The sequence below is a fragment of the Phocoena sinus genome, chromosome 5 (genome assembly GCF_008692025.1).
Source record: "Phocoena sinus isolate mPhoSin1 chromosome 5, mPhoSin1.pri, whole genome shotgun sequence".
Lineage (NCBI taxonomy): Eukaryota > Metazoa > Chordata > Mammalia > Artiodactyla > Phocoenidae > Phocoena > Phocoena sinus.
In genome coordinates this window covers 56097809-56104845 of record NC_045767.1, presented here as the reverse complement: position 1 = coordinate 56104845, position 7037 = coordinate 56097809, and the positions used below count along the sequence as shown (strand labels likewise).

At 36.0% G+C, this 7037-nt stretch overlaps 1 pseudogene; it reads right to left on the bottom strand.

The window, feature by feature from the left end:
• Window positions 1–2111: 2111 nt before the first annotated feature.
• Window positions 2112–2753, bottom strand: LOC116754820 (annotated as a pseudogene).
• Window positions 2754–7037: the final 4284 nt, after the last annotated feature.

Here is a 7037-nt window from a genome sequence, read left to right as displayed (position 1 = left end):
GCAGTGAATGAGTGTTCTTGTTTCACACCCTCATCAGTATTTGGTTTTGTCAGTGTTCCAGATTTTACCATTCTAATAGGTATGTACTGGTACTATACTGTTGTTTTCATTTACATTTTCCTGATGACATATTATGTGGAACATCTTTTCCTTTGCTTATTTTTCAACTATATTTATCCTTTGATGAGCTGTTTGTTAAGGTCTTTGGCCCATTTTTTTAAAATGGGTCATGTATTTTCTTATTGATGAGTTTTAAGGGTTTCATATATTTTAGATAACTGTCCTTTATCAGTTGTATCTTTTCAACTATATTCTCCCAGTTTGTGGCTTGTCTTCTCATTTTCTTGACATTGTCTTTCTCAGAGCAGTTTTTGATTTTAATAAAGTCCAGCTTATCAATTAATCTTTTCATGGATTATATCTGTGTTGTATCTAACAAGTCATCACCATACCTAAGACCATGTAGGTTTTCTCCTGTTAGGAGTTTTATTCTCTTGCATTTTACATTTAGGTCCATTCAGAGTTAATTTTTTTTTTCATGATTCAAGGATTTATTAAGTCATACATGCAAAACATACTGCTAATCACATTAGCAAAAGATCAATGTAAAAACACTCCACAATTCTGCAACTGTCAATTTAAAAAATTTTGTTCTAGTGGTTGAAAGGTCCAAGCTCGTATTCTTGCCAGTGGGTAAGTTGTACAGAATTTCGTTAGCACGAGTACGGAGTTGACAGAACCTCACAGACCCCAAGGAACATCGTTAGGGCAAGGACAGGAAGCATGTGCACGCTGTGAGGCAAGAGGCAGTCAGTGTTATTAGTCCAGGTGCAGTGTCGTTGATCTGGCAGGTTTTACAGCTTAAGAATATCTAAGTATTTTAAAAACTGTAAATCTGCAACATAGGATTTTTGCACCTAGTTACTAGAAAACCAAGGAAAGCACTTACTACCTTTGGATAAGGTAACATGAAAACAGGAATGCACTTTTACTAATCTACAAAAAAAAAAAATTCTAATGCATATTCAGAACAATTTTATAATACAAGGAGGCATATTGCTCATTAAGAAGGGGTTCTATAAGAAAAGCACTTACTAAGTTAGCAACTATGAGAATGATGAGGTCAAAGATGGATTAAATGCCCAATTTCAGGAGGGATGGGCACGTTTAAGGAAAAGGAAAAGCTTAAGAAAACACTTACTGATAATACCGGCCTTTCTTCATCATCTACTGCATTTGACAGAAATTAACCTTTTAAAACGTTTACCCGTGACACTTTTAATAGTTTAATTATTATGTATACAATGTAGTGTAAATTAATCTCCATATTTTGTTAAAATACTGTCTTCATCCTCTGATCACAAGTGTTCCACACACTCCACCCAGTGCACCCACGGCCAGAGCAGAATGCTTCATCGGAGGGAATATGGGAGTAAAAGCTCTGTTCAAAATCTCACAAAAGCTAATACACTAATTTGTTTTAAAAATCTCACTACGAAATCAAAAAGATTGATCCAAAGAGCTGAGCTGTTACACTCGTTCATTATGATGTACAGTACAGTGTTTGGTAGTGAACGTGGGCTGGTAAATCAGGATGCATTAAATGGCAATGTTTCAGGAAGGAGGCTGTACTGCTCTTCGCGTCTGAAACTCATTAGCGAACGTCTGCCTCTCCTGCCTCAGAAGCTAGTCTCTTCCAGACAAAGGTCTTTGAACAGTTTAGTGCTTAGTGTTCTTAGCCCAACAATGCAACTTAGTTCACAAGGTATTTTGGCAACTCTTAATCTGAGCAAGAATAGGGGCTTTGAGAAATAAGGCTTTAAGGAAGCTCGTCATCTTAGAGCTAAACTTTAATAGGATGTGAAAGTTTGAACTCTTACACTTTAAACAAACAAAACCTAGAAATTACTGATTGGTTCAAAACGGTTTTATGAAAAAACTAATCTGTACCAAAAACTTGGCATTGAGTGCGAAGGCTCCACCGTTTGAGCAAAGCGTACAAAGGGTCCTGGGGGACGGGGACAGGCGGGAGGGGCCCGGACATTCACAACAGCAGGCATTTTCTCTTCCTCTCCTTGACGAGGGGCGGGCAGAGAACCGCCCGGATAGCTTCATCAAACACCGTCTTAAGACCTCGCTGCGTGAGCGCCGAGCACTCCAGGTATTTGACGGCACCGATCTCCTTGGCCATGGCCAAGCCCTGCGGGTAGGTGATGGGTGTCAGCTTCTTCTCCTTCAGTTTCTCAATCGTGTCTTTATCATCCCTCAGATCAAGTTTCGTCCCCACCAGGATGATAGGAGTGTTGGGACAGTGGTGTCGCACTTCAGGGTACCACTTTGCACGAACATTTTCAAATGATGCAGGACTCACAAGAGAAAAGCAAATCAAGAATACATCCGTTTGCGGATAGGATAGGGGACATAATCGGTCATAATCTTCTTATCCAGCTGTATCCCACAAGCCCAGATTCACCGGTTTTCCATCCACCATAACATTGGCAGAATAGTTGTCAAAGACAGTGGGGATATACTCTCCAGGAAAGGCATTGGTCGTATAACTGATCAGGAGGCAAGTTTTACCTACAGCTCCGTCTCCCACCACCACACACTTGATGGCCTGCATCTGGGCCGCTCTCTGGGCTGCGGCGGCGGCGGCCGGGCACTGAGGCGAAGAGCGGAGAGCTCGGGGCGCGGCGGGAGGGCGGGCGCGTGGCTGCGGGCGGCGGGGCGCGGGGTGCCGGGGCCGCTGTCCACGCCGCCTTGCCCTCCGCCGTTGGGAAGCCGGAGCCCAGCAGCAGCCACCACCCAAAGCTGGGGAAAACTCCAGAGTTAATTTTCGTAAAGAGTATAAAGTCTGTGTCTAGATTCTGTTTTTGTTTCTTTTTTCATATGTGCACGTCCAATTGTTACATTTATAGAAAAGACTATCTTTGCTCCATTGTATCACTTTTGGTTCTTTGTCAAAGATCAGTGGAATAAATTTATGTGGGTCTATTTCTGTGCTCTCTATTCTGCTCCATTGATCTATTTTTCTACTCTTTCACCAATACCATACTGTCTTGATTACTGTAACTTTATAGTAAGTCTTGAAGTTGGGTAGTGTCAGTTCTCTAACGTTATTCTACTCCTCCAATACTGGATCTTTTGCTTCTTTATATAAGCTTTAGAACCGATTTGTTAATATCCATAAAATAATTTGCTAGGATTTTGATTGGGATTGTATTGAATCTATAGGTCAAGTTGGGAAGAACTTACATCTTGTCAATATTTAGCCTTCTTCTTCATGAAAAATTACATTCATCATATATATATATATATATATATATATATATATATATATATATATATATAATTTTTCTCTGGTCCCTCAGACTCTCTTGGTTGTTGAATATGTCAGGTGTTCTCTTAATTCAGGATCTTGGTCCTTGTTGTTCCATCTTCTTGGAGAGCTCTTTCTCACATATCCACATAGTCTTTGATCACAAGTCATCTTCTCAGTGGGGCCTTTGTTAATGTCCTGTAGTACTCAAGACAACCAATTTAAATATTTAAACAGAAAGGGATTTTTAAAAAAAAATTTTATTGGAGTAGATTTGATTTACAATGTTGTGTTAGTTTCTGCTGTACAACCTAGTGAATCAGTTATACATATAAACATATCCATTCTTTTTTTCTTTTTTTTTTAGATTCTTTTCCCACATAGGCCATTACAGAGTGTTGAGCAGAGTTCCCTGTGCTATACAGCAAGTTCTTATTAGTTATCTATTTTATATATAGTAGTGCATATATGTCAATCCCAATCTCCCAATTTATCCCTCCCCCACACACACTCAGAAAAGGATTTAATACATGGAAATAAGTTTAGAAAAAACAGTTTGAGAGACTGAGGAAGTAGGCTGTAGTCTATGATTTTAGAAATGCCTCCTAGAATTCAGCTTTCACTACAACTTTTGATACACGGGAATGAAATTGATGACTAAATCTAGAACTTTGTAACCATAATTTTTCCTTAGAAAAGAGCAAAGACTCTGCAGAGAAATGGTCTTCACCTCATTTCTCCCTTACGAAGCTCACCCAAATGCACCAAAATTGGTCCATTCTTTTGTACCCAGGATTTTAGTTTCAAGGGTGTTTGGGAAATGTAATTTTTAGCTTTCTAGATGCTATTGTACAGAGATGTACAATAGGAGAAGAAAATTAATCATCCATGCTAATAGACATATGCAGTACAGCACACTTTAAAAATTTTCATGCCCCACTAACACCAGCATCAATTATCTTTTTTCTCTATTATTTCTCCAAAGTACTTATTAAACTCTCATGTATATTATATTAATTGATTTTGCTTGTTTACTGATTTTCACCATTAGAATTTTTATGTTTGGTTTTTATCAGACATTCAAGACCTCAAAGGATGTCTGCCAAATAATACACAGGTGGTTCAGAGTATTACATGAGATAAACCTATGTGTATATATATAATAAATTCCTCACATAGATCATATCTCATATTTATCAAAAAATATTTGTAAATTTTGTTTTTCCTTTTCCTGTGTTCAATATACTATAGAAGAATTCGTTACACATCTCCTTAGGCATTCACTCAACTGGTCCTCAGCTGAACAACTCCTTCCTACCTTGCAATAAATCATTATGATTTTTCATTCATCAATATTCACAAAAGATTCAATTTAACTCTTCCTCTGACTCTGTCTTCAAAAATTTATTATTACCACTTAAGTCTTTTGTTACACATTTCAATCTCTCCAGAAGATAGGGAGAATAGTATGCCAATACCTAAGGTGTTACAGTCATGTTTGTAACAGATTCAAGCCAAAGATTTCAAGCCCAGTACCAATGTGCAAGATGTGGTGTTGTATGAACTGTGGCTGAGTCCAAATTCATCTGGAAAGAGTGGGGTGCATTTATGTTAACAATATTTGAAAAGACTTGGGAAAGAAGAGTGACAACCATCATTTTTACAAGCTGTGTATTATTTTCCAAAACATTATCACATATTTTTCATAAACGAGGGCTCTATAATTCCTTGAAGCTTGGGTAGTGGCTAGATTAGCCAGGTTTGTATAGACAAAAGGTAAATGTCCTAATCTATTTTAGGCCAAAAGTCTAGCAGGTTAAGACAGTTTCCATCTTGCCAAGAGCTGAAAAAATGGAAAGAAAATAGAATGTATGGAATAAGGAATAATTTAAGTGAATTAATTTTTTTTTAATTTTTAGTTCTTACTTAGAGGAGTCTGAGAGTCAAGACAGATATGACCTGGGAAATTATGGAGATTATACAGGTCAGTGAATCTGTCCTCTCTACATGTTTTCAAAATCTGTTTTTCAGTCAAGTGAGATGATTTCTAGGTCTTAGTTAAGCCAACGCAGACCTGTAACATAAGGCATATTTTTCAGTATCTAGATGTATATAATCTTGATCCATAATATATTGTACCTGCACAATCATCACTATTTTTAACCTATTTATGTAATAAATAATTTCTTTTTTATGAATCAAAATATTTTAACTTTTAAATCCTTATGAAAAGAATGGTCCTGGCTTTATGTATTCACTTTGTTTTGATGCTCTCCATTCCCTTCAACAGTTTCTTCTAAAGTAATTTTAAAAGAAGATAGCTTTGTGATTTTGAGTAAAAATTATTCTGAGTATTTCTCTGTTTTCTTTATAATAGTTTAAAATATTTATGATCTACAGTCTCAGTCTCAAATGATTGGAAAGAACAACATCTACCAATTTTATTTTTTACTTTGGTTAAAAAGAATACATTTTAATGTTTCTTTTGACCTCAAAAATTGTACATGCATATACTATATTTGATATAAATTAGTTTAAATAAGAGGATTTTTTCAAAAAAACGTATTCAGTAGTCTCACAAGCAACCTGGAAGAAATTCTGTTTTTATTCCTTTTTAGAGAAGGAAATTGCATATTGTCTTTGCTATAAGAAATAGACATCAGTAGTGAGATTCATGGAGTATTTGATATACACTCCTATTATGTCACAAAGGTCAAGAGCAATTCAACAGAAAAAGAAATTATCCAAATAAAAAAAAAATGGACAAAGTAATTGAGTAGCCATTATTCCAAAGAAGACTTGTAAAATGCCAGCAGATATATAACAAGGTAATAAACATCACTAATAACTAGGGAAATGCATATCAAAACCACAATGAGATAGCACCTCATATCCATTAGGATGGCTTTTATTAAAAAAAAAAAGATAACAAATGTTGGCAAAGGTGTGGAGATGAGAATCCTTGTGCACATTTGGTGGAAATATAGATCGGTACAGCCACTATGGAAAACAACATGAAGATTCCTCAAAAATTAAAAATAGAACTACCATATGATCCAACAATCACACATCTTGCTATACATCCAGAGGAAATGAAATCAAAATTTCGAAGAGATCAGTGCACTTTCATGCTCATCGCAGCATTATTTACAATAGCTAAAATATAGAAGCAACCTAAATGTTCATCAACAGATGAGTGGATAAAGAAAATGTGGTATATGTACACAACAGAATATTATTCAATGTTAAAAGAAAAGGAAACACTCTTATATGTGACAACATGGATGAAACTGGAGGACATTACGCTAAGTAAAATGAGAAAGAAAGAGAAGGACAAAAACTACTTGATACCACTTATATTACAAATCTAAAATAGTCAAACTTATAAAAGTAAAGAGTAGAATGGTGGTTGCGAGAGGCTAGAAAGGAGGGGAAAATAGGGGGGTATATGTCAAAGGGCACAAAGTTTTGATTATCCAGAATGAATAAGTCTTAGAGATCTACTGTATAACATAGTGTCTACAATTAACAACACTCTATTGCTTACTTAAAAATTTGCTAAGAAGGTAGATTTTATATTAAGTGTTTTTAAGTTAAAAATAAAAACTAAAATTTTTGTATAAATAAATAAGAGGGTGAGAGAAATCTTTTGGAGGGGATGGGTAGGTTTATGGCAGATATTGTGGTGATAGTTTCACAAGTGCATACTTCTTTCCAA